General features: G+C 33.1%; 1 long non-coding RNA gene and 1 pseudogene across 1 annotated transcript; one reads left to right on the top strand and one right to left on the bottom strand.

Annotated features, from left to right (window-relative positions):
* The first annotated feature begins 2,686 nt into the window (after positions 1–2,686).
* Positions 2,687–5,559, top strand: LOC141667486 (uncharacterized). Its single transcript, XR_012552642.1, has 3 exons — positions 2,687–2,788; positions 5,103–5,387; positions 5,492–5,559. It is a non-coding gene; the product is annotated as an uncharacterized LOC141667486 (long non-coding RNA).
* On the bottom strand, positions 3,953–5,017 carry LOC141668500 (ribonuclease 1-like; annotated as a pseudogene).
* Positions 5,560–19,905: the final 14,346 nt, after the last annotated feature.

Raw genomic sequence — 19,905 nt, 5'->3', positions numbered from 1 at the left:
TCGAAATGCAAAACCAACAAGACACTGCAAGGAAAGGATGATGGAAAAGATGACCAAGGAAACTCTGGAATGGGTAGTGGTCATAGTCAAGGTAGAAGGTTTTCATCAAGACAAGCTAGTCACAGAACAAGTTCTAATACTGGGAAAAGAATAAGTTCTGCTGCTGGTAAAAGGATAAGTTCTGATGAACTTCTAGATCTTGATGAGGAAATGTCAAGACAATTATTTCTTCAAGAAAATCCAGGAATGGACTTGGAAAGTTTAAAGGAAGAAGAAGCCAGACTTAAATCAGAGAAAGTCACATCTAAATCTGAAGCTTCTGGTAAAAAGTCACTTCCAAAACTTAAAGGCATTATGATCAAAGAAAGGACACATACTGAAGCAACATTGGCTAGATCACAACCACAGATAGATCCAAGATCCAAGGGTAAAGAGAAGGTTGGTGAACCTATCAAGGCTTATGTACCTCCTAAAGAAGAAGAAATAGTTGATGAAAAAGATGATCTTGCTCTGACTTCAAGAAATGTTCTTAAAACAATCTCTGACATGGCTCAAGTTGTTCAGAGTCAAGAAATTGTAAGTTCTGATATTCAGAAGAAGCAAGTAACCTCTGACAGAGCTCAAGTTAACTTGATATCAGAAAATAGATCAAAGACACTCTTACCAGGATTCACTAAAGCAAAACAGACTCAATCTTTGAAGACTACTGCAAGTGGTTTTCAAGCAAGAGTAGTTACTGGAAAGGAAGCTAGAGATAAAACTGGATTGGGAAGTGCTGATGAAAGAAGAGTACATGACACTACCAATGATCCAACTTTCTTGAGTGAACCAGGTATTGGAGCAACTCCTGAGAGATTGAATCAACTGGAATCTGTACAGATGGTTTACCATACCTACTTGAAAGAATACATCATGTTGTATTTTATGACGGATGGTAGGGTTTATCATATAAGACAAAATGCCATTCCTTTGAAGTATTTTGAAGAATTGGAGCATGTACTTTTCTTACTTCAAGTGGATGACAGAATAACAGAGACTGCTGCAAACTACTTAAAAGAACAGATTCAGAGACAGAAAAGGCTTTATTCTGTTAAGTTTGACAGCATATATGTTCCAAAGTACAGAGATGACAATGGTGATATTGTTGATATGAAGCCTAATACTGCACAGATCAGAACGTATCTTGGTATTAAGGGACTTGAATTCAATCTTGAGTCTGACAAAGCTTATATCATAAGACTAGATCAGGAGTTAAGAAAAGCAAAGATTAATGATCTCAGAGCTGCAATCTTTCAAACTGGTGAAGATACTGCAGAGCTTAAAGGTGTTAAAAGGAGAATGATTGATGAACTAAGATATGCTGAGAAATGTTTGTTGAAGAACTATCTCAGAACAACTCCTGACATCAGAGAGATCATAAAATGAAGAAGCCAAGTCGAAGATCTACAACTGCTTAAATTCTGATATTTATACAGATTGAAGTTGTTATCAGAAGTTGAAATTGGTAAAAACTTTAAGGACTGTAAGTTGTAGTCATCTAGTCTATTTCTCATGCATTTGTACTTAATGTTTTTGACATCATCAAATATCTGTTAAACTTGTATATTTTGTTAATTTACAAGTTGGGGGAGATTGTTAGATATATTTGATAATGTCATGGCTAATATGTTTTATGTTTAGCTTTCAGATCTTACGTGAACAGGATAAATCAGTACTTAACTGTTGATCAGTACTTATACTGGAAGTCAGGACTTAAGGATATCAGTACTTATATTATCAGGAGATAATCATCAGAAGATAGATATCAGAACTTAAGTGCTGAAGGACAATCAGATAAGGACAGTAGCTGATTAAAGGAAAGAAGATCGAGATAAACATAAGAAGAGATATGCATGAAGAAGGAATTCCGTGAAGAATGGAATACTTGGAAGAAAAGATATCTGATTGATATATTTTAGGAAGCAGAATTATATTCCATATCAATTAGCGATTATCTTGTAACTGTGTAGTATATAAACACAGCCATAGGGTTTACACTATAAGTGTTATCATTATTAGAGAAGATTATTCATTGTAACCCTTGTAGCTCTCGTGATATTTGTTCATCACTGAGAGGTAACAGTTCCATATTGTAACAGAGTTTATTGTATCAATAAAGTTTGTTTTCTGTTACTTAAGTTCTTAAAGTTCGATTTGAGTATACTATATACTGTATTCACCCCCTCTACAGTGTGTGTGTGACCTAACAAGTATGATCAATTTGATAAGAATCCCCCTTTCTCAATTGGTCTACCTACCGCAGTTAGAGAAGATAATGTAAATACAAATTATGTTCGTAATGATCATGATGAAGGGTTATGGATTGATCGTCAAGTATGAGTTCTAGTAAAGGTAATTTTAATAACAAGTTTATTAAGTATTTTTTTTAAATTCTATTAATATTTGGTGACTAAGAATATTACTAGAAATGTTGTCAGGTTACTATCTACTTAAATTATCAGTACATGTTAAAAATAAAATATATATTCGGTCCATTTGAAAAATTAATTAATCCTTTAAAAAAACTTGTAATTTAATGATCATTATAGAAGATATGTAAAAGGTGTTTACATATCTGGTGTAACTCTTAGAAATGTTCAGGTTGCTGTTATAGATTTTATGCATCCTTTAATATATTCAATCCATACTTTTTGTAGGTTTGCGTTTGGGAAGTGTCATGAAAGCAGAAAGTAATTAAGGTTCACTTAGGGCTATATTAAGCCATTTACAGCATCATCAAGTACTCGAGGTGAGTCCTTAACACATTTAATATATCGACTTTGAAATTCTAAATAAATTATTTGTAGTTATGCCATTCCATATATATAATTTAAAATATTAGCCCAATCTTTCTTGGCTAGAGAAAGATATCTCACCTGTGACCTTCATATTTGTCTCTCCTAATTTAAGAGCAACAACAGGTATAACAGGTACTGTCATGCTGACAACAAAAATATATTTTTATCGTGTCTTACGTAATATAGATAATGAAAATTTAGTCTTTAAATACTAGTACTATTCTAACTCGCAAATGTAAACAATTCATGTGCAAAGATAATTTATGTTTACACAGACATTTTTAAAAGATGAGAAGAGCTTCCTCTGGTTATACGAAAAATTCTGCCACAATTCTTGCCCCTGGCTCTTTTAATACAATGTTACATAGCAGATTAGTGGTACACATAGACAGCCTGAGCCATAGTGTACCACACGAGTTCTGTAAATGAAGCTGTTACGGTGTTGGTTCTCCTCATAAACACAAACCATGTAATCTACTTGCCCTGCCTTTTTGTCATTATTTTGATGCTTATTTTGTGCATCAGGATTCCAGATATACATCTTATCTATATTTTGCCTCTCATCCACAATAATGAAAATACACGTAATTTATAATGCTTACAAAAGTATAGAGCACTTCAGTTTGTTGGTTTAATCATTTCCATCCCTCCCCATCTCGTCCTGCCTTCCTGCATGCAATATATGGCTTTAATAACAGATTCATCAACCATGACTTACAGACTTAGAAAGGAACATCGGAAAGAATAGCTTACATGTACAAAAAATGATTAAATTGAATCGATTGAGGGCATTGTTTTTGCGTTTTAATTTTGCATCTGTTAGAAGTAGCTAAACAATATTCTTGGATGTATTGGAGTGGGTATCTTATGACTAAACTCAGGTTCGACATATATAAGGAATTATCAGATGGTTGTCTGAACCCATCGAGATTTACTGAAAGTTAACTAGCATTGTTCTTATGTTAAAATTATGCTGGTCCAGTTTTTCTAATTAATTTGATAACTTATGATTTTTAAAAGTTTCATTTACTTCAAGTATCTACTGCTAATGATTTCAAAACTTACATAGCTAAACTGATCGACTTCAAAAATGACTTAAGAAGTGGAAACTGAATCTACGATTTACACCTCTCACGAGGAAATATCGGACACTTAATAAGGTTAGAGCCAGAAGTGTCAACACACATATAAACTTCATGCAATTGAGTATTACCCCACACATTGTCATTGCATCCGATGAAAGGAGTATATCCAGTCCCTTGTTTAATAGCCCTTTTTATGCTTTCTAAGCTGTAGAACTCACCATCTGGATATATTCCCGCATTTGTATGGTTCTGCAGAAGGTTTACCCGACTCTTCAGGTTAAGTATCGTCACAAAGTAGTTGTGCTGATTTAGAATTTTGTTTCATTGGCACTTGGGCATGAAAGTGTTGGCCACTCCTTTTGCATTTTGCTCCTAAAGTCCGAAATCTATGTAAATCAAAAATTAAGAATTTCATGTATGACTTGATTTACTGGTGATCTCAGCTGATTATGTTTTCATTTTTAATGACTTAATTGTTAGCCAATCTTAATGCTCAAATCATCATACTTCATCACAAACAAATGTGAGATGCATTGTCTTAAATATTAATAACTCAGTATACCTATTTTGACTATTTAATCTCAAAAGGACAAATATTTTGGAGTTTTTTAAAAAAGTAAAAAATATTTGGGTGAACATATAATAGTTTGTAGATGTTTTATATCTGATCCGCTTATTTTATAAAAGGTTTAGATTTATATGGTGGATTCATTGAAGGAGGCATCAGGATCACAATTAGAGGGGTAAGAGCCATCAATATAATTAGGCCATAATCCATGAATCCCGAAATCTGAAGCTGGCTTCCCTGTGCTTGGATAACAACAACTTCGCTTCAAATCACAATATGATCCAGGCCACTACATGTGTTTAATTTTTTTAAATAATGAAAACCTGGTTAGTAAATAAATTGTTGCCAACTAGAATCAGTTACACTAGGATTTTCGAGTCCCAAAATAGAGAAGAGCTAGTAAAGATTAAAAGAGAATTCTAGGCAAGTAAATACCTGCAGAACGAAGTAGAAGAAATCAAATTCCTGAGCAAATCACACAACAACTAGGCATTGTATTATTTCTACAGAATAACTTGTATACACATTTTACTATTACAAGTCTACAATAGGTTTTGAAATCAAAAAAATACTTCTACTTCTTCCTGACTTGTTGATCTTATATTGTTGTAGGTAATTGCTATGGATAAAGATAATGCAGATAAAGATAATGCATAGTCCCGTTCCAAGAAAAGGACCAGAGGTCCAACATTGTGCAAAAAATTGAAAAAAAGGATAGGGAACAAGAATTTGGATGGCACCCTTGATTTCGATGAATATGGTAACCCGATTGGGGATATGCGTAAAGATTTCATAATTTATGTGGGAACAAAGGTTCGCTTCCAAGTTGATATTAATATCGAGAGTTGGGATGTAGTTAATCAAGGATTAAAAGATGTTATTTGGGATGACATTAAGGTACGATAATATTTTACATTTATACTTTCATTTGGGAAAAGTAAAATGAAATCATGAACCTGTTTAAAAATTTTGTTGCCTTTACTCATTTGTATCGCTTTCAGAGTCGTTGGAATCTGGATGATTCACATAAAAAGATGGTGCTGGAAAGAGCTGCAAAGATGTGGAGGGATGTCAAGGGTAAGCTGACTAGGAATTATGTGCGCACAGATAAGGATCCTTGTGAGAAATATCATTACATCAGCCGAGAACAGTGGGAAATATACAAAAAGAGACGTGAAACTGAGGAGTTCAAGGTAAAATTTTAATAAATTAGCTCCGAATATCATCAAAAAAATATTAACATACAACACCTATTTATATACTCTAGAGGTTTAGGGTTTGAATCTTAACAACTACCATAAACCATATGTAATTCAAACATGTTTGACTCAAGGTATTAAGCTACTAAACCTATAAATTATAAACCAGATACTAAGAATTTAAGATCCCTCGATAAGAAATTTTCCTATTTTAGGATGTAAAAAGCTGACACAGAAAAACACAATACAAGCAACACGGAATATATCTTATCAGATTTACTAATTTAAGAATTGAAGAATTTAAATAGTTACTATAATTTAAATAGTTACTACAATTTAACAGTAGGGTAAACAATGTATTATATGTTGGTCTACATTTTTATTTTTTGCCTCTTTTCTAAGAAGGAAATAAGTGAGAAAGAAAAAGATAGGAAAAAGTATGATGCGCATGTTCATTTCCTGGGGCCTAGTGGATATTATGCAAATAGGGCTAAGTGGTGCGTGGATGACCCCATCAGTTCTTTGGATGATTCAGAATGCATCGATGAATCAATTTTATCGAGTCAGCGTAGCGGACGAAGTTATGATTGTCTTAGAGCATGTGTGAAGAAGAAGGAGGGTGGAGGTTATTACTTCCTAAGTTTGCAGACCAAGGAAGTCTTTGAAAAAATGGTAAATCTACTTACTTTTTTATGCATAATTCTGTCTTATATATGAGAGGTCCTGTGAGTCTGGGACACATTAAAGAATGTTGTAATTCAATTTTTGAAGTATAACAGTGATTTAAGTTCTGCCAAGTAAATGAACTATGTATCTAAAATGGATATATTACATTCAGCCGTGACTTAAATCATTCTCCTGACAATATTCAGCTGCACACCAGACATCATGGTTAGCTTGGTATCATCCATGTCACTTCCTCCTGATGGTTGGTTTTGTCATTGTTTAAAATAGGGAGAATTGTAGAGGCAAGTTTCAGATGGTTCATGGACTCCACAAGGCCATGATAACATATTATCGCGTGCACTTGGTCGTAAAGAACATGACGGGCCTGTTAGAGGGGCTGGAGGAGCCAAAATTAAAGAAGTATTTGGATCAGGAAAGTCCAAACAGAGTGGGGTCCTATCGGTGGATGAGTTGGTTACAGTCACACAAGAAATCACCAAAAAAGTTCAAAAGGAGTGTGATGAAAAGATGAGTGAAATGATGAATTTGAAACTTCAAGGAATCTTTAATCATTTGAAGCAGGTGGATTTGTCCATCCCGGAGGATAATCTTTTCAATGATATTGCTATTCCTAAAAATGAAACTGTTCGAAGCAGTTACCAGTCGGTGAATCGACAAGATCTTATCTCAAATATCAAGGTACTTTTGCATAAATATTTAGCTCATGGCCTTTAATTTATTTCTTATTTAAATAATAGCTACCTGTTTAGATTATAGACTATATAATGTACTAATATTTTTATTTTTGTATACTGCAGACACCAACCCTTTGTCATCTTTGGGTGATACATGTGGAAAAAGGAAGAGTTGTTGTGGCTAGGGGACTGTTTTTCCCTCAAATAGTCAGGGGGAAAATAAGATTCATAATAACCCGATTGTGCCTAACAATGTCAGAGTATCTGTTGATGATGTTGTACCGGAATTTCAACTTATTCCCCTTCCAGTGCCATGTAACGAACTTGAAATATAGGAAATGCAATGGGTAGTTTCGTTCAATGGCCAAAGGACCTTGTGACTTTAGGGCAGGTATATATCATGTTATGGTATTTTTCTCATTCCATTACAATATATCATGTTTATGATGACTTTGTTTCATTAGGATCCAATATCAACGGATAAGGAAAAAGGCTACGATATTAGCCCAAAAAAAGTTGTTATGATGCCTAAGAAAGTTGAAAGTAAAGGTTCGGTAACTCCTGTCAAGAAAAGCCTTGATGATGACACAAACTCAACTGAGCATTGTCGATCTTTACGTTTTTTGCTTAATAAGCTACCCTCTAATAAAAAAGGTTCGGTCTTTAAGTATGAAGAAAATGGAGAAGATCCAATATACGTTGCACATGAAGATGTTGATCAATTTTTGAAAATGAGTTGGTTAAACATACCCATTCTGGAATTTTTTTTGAAGTAAGACTAGTTTTTACTTCCTAATTTACCTTAGAATCATTATCCAATATACATATTGATTGTCATAAATAACATTGCATGTAGGTACATCGGGAAGCTTTGCAACGAATTGAATAATGATAAATTTGGATTCATATTACCATCCAGATTAGCAATACCGCATATCCGTGATTATCAACGTATTCGGGATGCAGCCGAGTACATGGAAAAATCTTTGGTTGCGAATAAAGAGAAGAAGTTTATATTAGCACCTTAAATCCAAGAGTGGGGACAAAACCAATTTTATGTTCAGTATTTTTATTAAAAATATAATCTAATTGTGATATATATATATATGTCTATTGGTGTAGTGACCATTGGATTTTGCTCCTATTTTGTCTCCATGAAAGTGTTATCTATGTGTTTGATTCTTTGAAGAAGGAACGGAAAATACGGTTGACAACACCTGCACGAACGTAAGTTAAATTTCAATTTAAATTTCAAATAGTCTACAATATATATATATATCCTTATTTCTAAGATTTTTGAATTATGTACTGATATATTCCTATTACGGAGGGCATTTAAGTTGTATGTACCAGGAGGCGGAGAGATGAATAACAGGAAAGAATTTCTTTGTATTCATACGGAGGTTGAGGTATCACTTGTTTAATTCATATTTTAATTTTGTTGTTTTTATATTTATTTATATATAATCAAACTTAGTGTTTTATGTATAGTGTCCTCAACAAGAAGGAGGCACAGAGTGTGGTTTTTTTGTTATAAAGTACATGCATGACATAGTCATGCTTTGTCAAAAAGATCTTAACACGAACTGGAAAGTGGTAAGACAAAAAATATTTGATATTGTTTTACAAACATCTAAACTCAAGATTTATCTAAATATTTTATAATTTTCATTTGAAAGGGTCTTGGTTCAAGAAGATATACTAAGAAGGAAATCAGTGAGATTCGAGAGCTTTGGGCAAAAAAATTTATTGTCGAATGTCTATAATCAGGTACGATAATAACTTTAGACAAATCTAGAAAAATGAGACATACAATCTTATATATGTTGCTAATTATGTACCAAAATATTACTAATTAATATTGTATATGTGTGACTATATTATGTAGGTGGTGGACTTTGCTGAGATTTTTGAGTTTTGGACCTCCCAAGCTAAATGATGATTTGCTGGATTTTTCAACGTCGATATTGCTAATTCGATGATGCCAAACGAACATTAATATTTTTTGGAAACACATTGTCATTTATTACTTTATCAAAAATATTTTGATTGTATTTAAAATTCAATGTATCATACTTTTTGTTCAATGTGTGTATGAAAAGATAGCTTGAGACCTACTTTAATTTCAATTTAATTCCTAGTTAATTTGATTATTTAGTTATATTTGTGGGAATGATGGTATTTGTAAAAAGCAAGTTCAGGATATCAACAAAATTGAAAAGAATATTTATTTTTTTACAGAACTTTAGGCGTCAGTTTTATTGAACAACCGACACCTATAACATACACATATAGCGTCAGCTATTTCAACGACCGACGCCTTTAACATAAACATACAGCGTCGGCAATTTTAACAACTGACGCCTTTAATATTAACTTTCATCGTCGTTTTTTTGATAAACCGATGCATTTAATTACAACTTCCAGCGTCGGCACTTTATTGGACTGACGCAATTGTCCAAGCAAGAGCGTCGGTTAATGGCAATTTTGAGTCGGTCATCTAACCGATGCTAAAAACTTTTAGTGTCGCCTAATTACCCGACGCAAAAAGAATATACCTTTAGCGTCCCCTGCATATACCACGCTGAAAAACCGACGCTAGAGGCCTATTTTGACTGTAGCTAAAAGTCATTTTGTACTAGTGATTGTTGAAGAAGGAAAACAAAGAGGACATAAGGGTGTTTAAGTCAGAAGTTAAATGGTGGAAGTGATTATCAGAATTTGAGTGATAATCGAGTTGTACGAGATAAAAGTAAAATTAAATGGTTCAGTTGTAACTTGCACGAATACTTTTCTACTGAATATCGAAAGCCAAATTGAGTTAAAATGGATAATTTTAAAGCAAATTTGACATAAAAATACAACATTGAGTCAATAATTTTGTTGATAGAGTGTGGGAAAAAAGATGAGAATGTGATGTTGTTGAACAAAAAAGTTAGTGTCAAAGCTTAAAATAAAAGATGAATATCGACTGATCGAGTCCAATGTATGGTATTTAGAGAATGACGCTAGGAACCACATGATGGGTGAAAGATCAAAGTTTAGGGGAACTGAATCAAAAAATAACTAGACAGTGAGATTAGGGGATGAATCATTAGTGAAGATTGAAGGAAAGGGCTCAATAACATTCAGATGCAAGAATAGTGATGATATACGCAAAGAAGTATACTACTTTCCTAATCTTTGCAATAATATTATTAGCATCGGGCAAATGTCAGAAGAGGAAATAAACAGGCATTCAACAATGGTTGTTTGTGGATGTATGAGAAGGAAAATTACTTATGAAGGTTATAAAATCCGTAAATAGGTTGTCCAAAATAATCCTTGAATGTAGTCAGAATACTTGTCTCAACTCATAATTGAATGACTCATCGTGTTTGTGCATTCACATTTGGGTCACGTAAATTTCAACCTATGTTCCTTAAATCTTCAAAAAATATGGTCATGAGTTTTCCAAATATTGGTAAGACAAAATATAAATCTAATGGGTGTCTGATGTCAAAACAAATGAGACAATTACCTCTAAAAAAGAGTTTAGTGTGAAGGGGGTGTTGGAATTATACATGGAGACTTGTGTGGCCCAATTATGCTAGCAATCATGGCTAAAAATAGATATTAATTTTTTTCTTGTGGTTAACTATAAGAGAGTGATATCGGTATACATGCTCAAGTATAAAGATAAGGCATTAAATGCCGTCAAAATTTTCAGAATTGAATTTGAAACCAACACAGGAAAATAGGTAAAGGTGTTTAGAATGAATATATATATATATATATATATCAAATACATGTTAAAATAGTTTATACCATACTGTGAAGAGACTAGCATTCAGCGACATGGCAACACCTTTCGCTAAATCAAAACAATGTCTTTAAAAAAAATAAAGTTTGGTGGCGAAGGAAATAATTTGTTGGAAATATATGCAGATGCCTTGTTAAGTGTGGGGTGAAATTCTTCGCGATTATGTATATTTTCTCGACGGGTTACCTACACGCACATTATCTGGAACGTAATCATTCGAGGTTTGGACTGATAGTAAGCCACATATTACGCACATTAAACATTTTGGGTGCAGGACACACATCATGATTCCCAGCGTTGACAAAAAGAAATTAAATGATCCTAGTAAAAAAGTTTTTTATCTTGGAAAAGAACCAAGTACAAAGACCTGTAGACTCTATAACCTAGAAACAAACGCAATCCATGTAAGCAGTGACATGGCATTTGAGAAAGAAAAATCATGGAAGTGGAAAACAGAAGAAAGTGTAGGAACCAATCAACTAAAATTTTTCACAGGATTTGGTATGCATATAGTAGAGTGAGAAGGAAGACTTTTAAATAGTGAACCTAAGCACAAGTACAAGTGTCACTAATGAGTTCACTAGCACAATTCCTTACTCGTGAACCAGTCTATTATAAGTCGATAAATGAAAGTTATAACAATTCTGAGGAGGTTCAACATGAGTGAATAAATAAGAATAATAAAGAAAATTGAAGCAATAGAAAAGAATGACAAGTGGAAACTGACAAAGTTTCCTACTAGGGTATAAAGTTGTTGATTTGAAATGGTCTTCAAACTGAAAATTGATATAAACAGAGAAGTAATAAAACACAAGACTAGGTTAGTCATATTTTTTTTTACAAGAATAAGGAATTTATTTTATGGAAATATTTGCCCTTGTAACACGACTTGAAGCTGTGAGACTACTTTTTGCACTTTTATAGAAGAATGGTTGGGAGTTTCATCACGTCCATGTGAAAATTACATTTTCAAATGTGAAGAAGTGTATGTTGCTCAACCTGAAGGATACATGTAACAAGGTCAAGAACAGAAGGTGTATAACCTAGCAAAAGATTTGTACAAGTTGAGAATGATGCCGGGTATGCAAAAATAAATAAGTTCCTTGAAGATCTTGGTTTTACTAGATGTCCTTATGAGCATGTAGTGTATACAAAGAGAGAAAATGGTGAAACCATGATTATTATAGTATACGTAGATGTTTTGTTAATTATTGATACATATGTGGCTGTTATATAATAGTTCAAGAAGCAAGTGGGCCACAATTTCTAAATGAGTGATTTGTGAAAGTAACTTATTACATGGGTGTAGAGGTGAAGAGAAGAACTATTAGTATTAATATATAGCAAACTAGCTGCGCTAAGTGAATACTTGAAAAGGCATGCATGGTGAAATGCATCCAGACTAAAATCTTATATATCTTAAGGAGTTTATCAATAAATCTGAGGTATTGGTAGTGAAAAGGATGTTGTGTAATTTTAAAGAAGGGTGTATGACACACTACACGAAACAAGGCTAAATTCGACCGAAAAAAAATTAGTCGAATTTAGCTTAATTCGACCGCGCGCGGTTGAATTTACTTAATTTCGACCAATTTTGAATCGGTTGTAATAGAGGGAGTCGAATTTAGAAGTTTGGTCGTATTTAACTAAATTTGACCGTCGGATTACGACCGAAAAATTACAACCGTTTAAATTCGACTATAAAAATTCGACCGAAGATGGTCAAATTTGATTCCAGCAGAATTTTACTTCAACTTTTCAAATTTTCGCTTGAAATTTGAAAATACCGCCAATTTTTTTTTATAATTTGAAATTCCTGCCAAAAATACTAAATTCAACCGTAACCGGTCACTTTTGAAATTGAACCTCTTTGAGTAAAAAAATAAATTCAACTATTTTTACTCAAAAAGTAACTTTGACTATTTTTGGTCGAATATTAAACTCGACCGGTGTTTCTAAATTCGATTGTATTTATCCAACAAATGTCATTTAAACTCAACCAACATTAGTCGAATTAAGAGCCAAAAAACATAATAGTGCTTATGACCAGCACTAATGATAGGCCATATTTATATACCTGTACACCCAAACGCAATTCACAGACTAACAAAGATATATGCTAACAAATCTAGTTAGCTTAACAAAAGTTACATTCCCTAAACGCTTAACAAAATAGTTAGCTAGCTTAGCTTTACAAAGGAGTTAGAAATTTCAGTGCTGACAGTTATATCCGGGTTATATCCAATACCGAATAATAGTAGAAAGTTCAAATAAACCATTAGTTACATACCCGAAAATGTTTAACAAAAGAGCTAGCTTTACAAAAGGGAAACTGAAGGTTCTAAATCCATCAGTCCATAAAAAGCTAAGCATGTTCACCAGACCAAATAAAAAGACCTAGAGCAACAGATAGTTGTGTGCGTCAAGATCTTCATCTTCATATTCGCCTCCAACTCCGTCTTCATTGTCGCCTCCAACTACATCTTTATTTCCATTGTTGGAGGTGTTGTGCACCACCAATGCCTTCCCTAGCAGGGTCTCCTGCATCGGTACATAAACAAGTATACCAATATTTTGTTAATATAATAAAACCTATATAATTACCTTACAAAACAAAGCATACAGGCAACTAAATAAGCTGAATAAATATACTGATACTTATCAGAAAACATATATAGTCACCTGCATGCATGAAACTTGTAAAGTTTTAAGCATATATTATAAAATGCAAGTGTTTATAAACTAAACATGAAGGCAAATATTGGTAACATGCTAGCAATTAATATAAATATATAACATAGAGTAGACTGCAAAATCGCACGTGAAAAAAATAAAAAGTCAGTTTATATTTGTACATGAACTAGGCCACAGAGCATACAAACACAATTAAAAAACTTACTGCTCGTGGTAGGCCTTCATATTACAATGCATTGCAATTAATTAATCATTTTAACTGAACCTTAGAACCGATAACATAAATTCGTTATATTTTGAAATATAATTGTGTCTGTCACCTTGAGTCTCAATACTACAATTCAACATAATATTACCAAAAGAAGTGAATCAACACTTCATTTGAAATCAATATCAACCAAGAATGATCAAAACTGTAACTTCACAAACAATTTGACCCGTGACTAAGACTGGTCCAATTGTTGCTATTGAAGATAATGCCAACCAGAGATTTGACACCATAAAACTGATCTTCATTCCTGGATCAGATTTGCATGTTATATGATTATTTAGTTTATAACTTGTTATTATCATATAATTATTATCAGTAGATAATAATGATAATCTGCTTCACAGGTTTTTTGGCTTAACATTCTTCAAAAAAAACTTCATCTTAAATTAATATATGGCTTTCTAGATCAAGTAATTTAAGTAAACAAAATATGTTACCTGTACAATGATCTTATCATTGTCCTTCAAGATCCCTTTTAGTGCAAGACTTGCTGTCCGCAAATAATTTTTGTGCTTTGATCGCTGACTCGAGTCTAGAAAAGCAGCAGTGGCCAGGTTACTCACTTTCTCGTCCAGAACAGATCGCAACACCTCCATGGGTAAAGAACGAACCATTTGTTTCACTTCTTCTAAGATCGTTGGCATTATAGAATAGATTTCTTCGGGAGCAACGTCAAATGATTCGTCAGAGTCTTTCATTTTTCTTTTTTTTAATAGCTTCATTGCATCTTGTGTTCCCATCAACTCCGCCAAGGTATCTTGGGGAAACAAGTTAACCCTCCCCTTAGTCGGGGGTCTCACTCCAGCTAGCACAATCAGATTATTCTTCCGCTGAATTGCCCTTTGTGTACGGGGGGATGCCCCTTCATCAGCAGCTTCCAACTCATCTGCCAATTCAACTCACACCTTTTTCAGTTTTCCCTACAATATATGAAAGGAAAATCACAAATAAAGCACTTCTCTATTAATTGACCCTAAAAACAAGCATTCAATTATAAATCAGTTTACTTAAAAATAAAATACAAACCTGTAGCTCTATCACAGATGGTTCAGTAGGGTCGTACACGGTATTCATAAATTCCTCATCACTGATTGGCATCTCACCTTTAGCAATTCTGACTTCATCTATTTCCTGTCAGATGGAAAATAAATATGATAAATATTTTAATTATAAGTTGGTAATATTTTTAGTAAATTATAACATATAAGTTATAGTTATTTATTAGAAAGTAGATAATTAAACATAATAATTTTAAAAAATAAATAAAGAATTAAAAAAATGAAATTAGTGATGGGGTAAGGAGGTAGTAAGATGGAGATAATTAGTGATTTGTTTTATTTTAGTAATCTGTTTATTAATTTCATCGGGCTGTAAGATTTAAGTAAACTCTGAATCAGTCAAAACATATTAAATTAAACACCTTTACTTCAGAACAGTTGTAGTGAAGCGTTATGTGTTTTATATTTGCATTAATGCTAAGTAATTAGTCTTGTTCTGGGAGGGCATCAGCATAGATAGCAAAACATGAGAGATTAAAACCAAAATAAGAACTTATAATACAAAATCAAGGACATATCCACTCATACTTGCAAAAGATAAAAAAAACTACCTAATCTATTTACAAGATAGAATAATACATGCCGTCTTTGTTCATATGGTTTTGCACCAGTACGAGAGGTAAATTCCATCTTTTCTCGGGCATTCTTGCCGGCATCTGACAATTTTTTAAATTCAGGTGTGCCCCAATACGCGCATATCAAATTCCATGCCCACTGAGAGAAGTAATGAGGCTTGAATGCTTCACCTTTTATGTCGAGTTCTTCTTCAGTATATCCGCATTCAAATAAGACATTCAACTTCTTGAGCAGTCGGGCCCTCTCAGTACCAAGATAGGACTTAAAATTCCTATTCAGATGTGCTCTCACAGCTCCGTCCCCATCTTCTTCGAGAATCCCCTTCGGATAAATGAAGTACTCCTGTCAAAATAAATTGCTTAGATTTAAAATAAAAAAAGCTTAGTAAAGTGTTTCAAATTAAAAAACATTCAGTCTCATATTAATTATTAGTAGCTAGAAACATGATAATATAAGACTAGTTAAACATTAGTAGTGGCTATATTTATTGCATGAATTGTGACAGTAGACTCAACAAAGTTAACTCAGGGTTGTCTTGCATTTTTAGTCCCACCAGCCACCACAGTTGTACTAGAGCAGTCAGTGTGATTTTAAAGTACTCAAATGAGTGTGATTATAAACTACATTTAGGAGATTAACATGTGATACGCTAAAATGTACACTTACAATTTATATAGTCCTTAAAGAGAAAAAAACAAAACACAAACCGTGCATCATGTGAGTAAAAACCATGAGAACTCTGGGAGCTACTTGCAAACTCTTATCTGAATGTTTTATTTCAGTTAAAAACAAACACTAATGTCCACTAATTCTTATCTACACTTAACACAAACAAATCATAAAACCAGAAAACACACTTTTAGCCGTACAACGGGTTACACTTTTATTGAAAGATTGATTTACAATATCGAAGCGATAATTAGTGAATAAAATATATGATTTATAACCAATATATGTGATTTTAACCAAAATCATACACTTTGGTTTAAGCTACCTAATTTATATATTACTTGAAATGAAACAAGATATAAAAGTCTAAAAGTAAGTTCAAAAAAACAAGAAAGAAAGTAAACTCTAAACAAGAAAGAAAGAAAATGAAAAAGAAAGAATACTCTAAACTCTAAACTCTAAAGGCTGTTAAGAAAACAAGAATGAAACAAGAAAGTTGATGGAGGAGAATGAAATTAAGCATTACATCTGTTGAGAATAAATTAGAAGTAAAAACTCTACACCCCAAGTAGTAGTTTACAAAGGCTGAAAGAAAAATAAAATTAAAATACTTACTTTAAAACAGTTGATACATCTATTGTACCAAGCATTACGTGCAGCTCCCTTTGTAGAGATTGTATGTTCATCCCATTTCAGGCGAGCAAGGCGTGCCAATGTTTTCTTAGGTGTATTCCCCATAAAACTGTAAAAACATAATGAAAGTTTAGCAAGTTGATGTTAAAAACAAGCACTTTAAACAGATATAATGCTTATTAAAAATAAGCACTTTAAAACAGTTTATGGTTCTCAATCCAAATGTCAGCAAATTTCTTAATGTCAGCAAAAAGGCCAGGTCTTATCATCTCGATGGAGAACCCAACTCGGAAAAACCGAGCCATAGAACAAACCAGAACCAGAGATCTTTATTTAATCTAGAGGGGCCAATAAATGTAATCTGTAGCTAAACAATCTTTATTTACATCAATCTATATAATACTTGTAGCATCATCAGGTGTGTTCTTAGGTGTACATTCCTAAATAAGTGGGATTGCCTTGTCTAGTACAAACAATGCTCAATGTATAGAGGTGTTTATCAACACCGCACCCTTCCATTGTTGCAGTCACTTCCCAATTTTCATACTATTAGTTGAGTTGCTGGTCTGATTTTAGTTTTAACAAAATAGTCTGAAATTTAGCTGACTGTTACTATATCATTAAACAACACACTAAAGTCTTATATGCTAAAATAGATTGAAGTATGAAAATCACTATTGCATGACTGACAATAATCAGAAAATTATATTGTGGTCTGCTAAGCTTCCTGCCCACCACTGAGGTATTTAATATTTCAAAGATAGATTTAGCTAGTACCTAACTGAGATATTAGCAGATGCTTTAACCAATCTATACAAGTATTAATGGTACCTTACTCTGATTAAATTAAGAATTAGTAGACAATAGTCAATAGTCATTTTAAAAAAACTCAAGGCATTTTCTGTTAGCAATATTTGATAACAATGATATTAATATAATATAGCTCAACATAATTCCTCCCAGTTCATTTTAGATAATTTATGAACAGTATCTACATCTAGCTTTCAAATACTTCTGAGCTATAAACAGGGATACAAATTGCAATATGCTACACAAAAGTACTACCACATAAATAGTCATTATATTATGAAGCTTACTGCAAGGACAATGTTCAAACTCCTGCTATAACCAAGCAACAATTTTAGAAATAAAAATTTCATAAATCTTTTCTAATTACCATTTTGGCGTTTTTGTAATATTGACTTTTTCAAAACTTCCTGTTAAAAAAAATACATAGAGAATTCATACTTGTATTCTAAAGAAATAAATTATAGTTTAAATGTTTATATAGCAAAAGAGGACTGTAAAACTGAAATGCAGAAACTAAATAGAGGAAAAAACCCCAGAAAAAAACCTCCCTCTAAAAAACTACCAAAACAACAACCAAAATATTTATTGAAGGAATATAAATAAATTTATTACCCTTTTAGGTTCGGAAGTAATTGAACCGTTGGTCTTGCATTCCAAGTTGGTTTTCTCGGGTAGTCGCCTTCACAACACGTGCGCCTTTTCCTCTCAAACAGAATTGTTTGGCTGCCTTCTCCCACCTCGTAAGACCCTTCCCTCTGACTTTCTTCGTCACTAGGTTTGTGTGGATCACTTCCGCTGGTCCCACCATTATTGTATCCTTTTCCCTTCCTTGAGTTTGGACCGCTCCAGACCACCTAAAAAACACATAAAAGAGTATGTCAAAACAGTAATTGTCAAGGTCCCATTTGTCTTAATCTGCAGTACACAGGGGGGTCATAGGTCGGCCAGACTTTAGTCTTCTAAATGACATGTTGATATACATCTTTTAATAGGCCCTGTTGATATACTAATACTGAAATCAACATCTGCAATAGTACTAACGGAAATCACTAATTACATTAACAACAGTCATTTAGTAAGCATGTCTCGAAAGCTGTCGTTGACGAAGTGGAAAATCTTTAACATCAAGATTTCTAAGTGAAGAAAATTCAAGATTAGGGTGATTAAAAAGAGTGTGTAGTAATACAGAAAACCAAGAATGGCAAACAAATAATATTTAAGCTGGACCAAGGGAAGATTATAGCAAAAATATAATAGGAGACGAGACAATTAGCTTAATACAAAGTTTAATCCCAACCCACTACTACTAATATTAGGTTTCATAATAAGATGGGGCTTTAAACAGTACTAAACTGAAACCTCAGCTCCTCCGCCTCCAAATTCAGTAACAAAAACCATCCAACAAACAAATTCAGTAACTCCCGACACACAACAGTTACATACATAGTTTACACACAGGTATAGTTCATCTCCTTCATTTTTTTGTATCCAATTAAGTTTTGTTTCTCAGTACACCCCACTAATTACATAACCCCCAAATAAGCCAAGAGAATTGTGAAAGAGAGAGCGCATTATAAAAATGTAAAAACCCCTAATTTCAAGGAAAGAGAGATGAACCTGTGAAGTTTTTATCAGCTTGATTGTATTCTTTGAGCGTTCATCAGCCATTGATTTTATCAGTCGATAGCCGCCTCCTTCACCCTTCTTAAACCCTAATTTTAATTGACAGCCGCTTGAGAGAGATGAAAGTGAGAGAAATGGGGTAAAATATGTTTATATGTTTTATTTCAATTCTACCGAGATCGGTGGAAATTAGCCGTGTGAAACTTTTCATTGTCATTCGGTCAAATTTAATGAACCAATATATTTTTTCTCCAGAAGCTGTTGAAACCTCTGTTCTGCACTAATTCAACAGAAGATATCATTCATCTAATAAAATTAACAAATACTTGGCCATCTAGCAAAAAAAAATGCCTAAATGTAAATTTTATAGAAAATTAGATAAAGAAATAATTGCTTTGACACAAATTTGATTGAAATAATTAAAATAAATTACACTAAATCATCATTATCGCTCAAGTCATCTTCATCCTCATTTTTGTCTTCGTCTTCGTCTTCTTCTTCATCTTCTTTATCTTTTTCACTTTCTTCTTCATTGTTGTAATCTACCGAATAGTCATTTTCAAACATTCTCAAGTCAACAAAAAAATTTGAGGGATCACGAATAATAACTCTTTCAACATGTGATGATGAAGCATTTGACATTTCATTTTGTAAAGCATCATCATTCGTCCCGATTTTTTCTTGAATTGACACACTTTCATCAACTAGTCGCCTCTTTG

This window comes from Apium graveolens, chromosome 6, assembly GCF_009905375.1.
Source record: "Apium graveolens cultivar Ventura chromosome 6, ASM990537v1, whole genome shotgun sequence".
Taxonomy (NCBI): domain Eukaryota; kingdom Viridiplantae; phylum Streptophyta; class Magnoliopsida; order Apiales; family Apiaceae; genus Apium; species Apium graveolens.
Note: the sequence above shows the minus strand (reverse complement) of the source record. Positions and strands in the feature narration are given on the sequence as shown.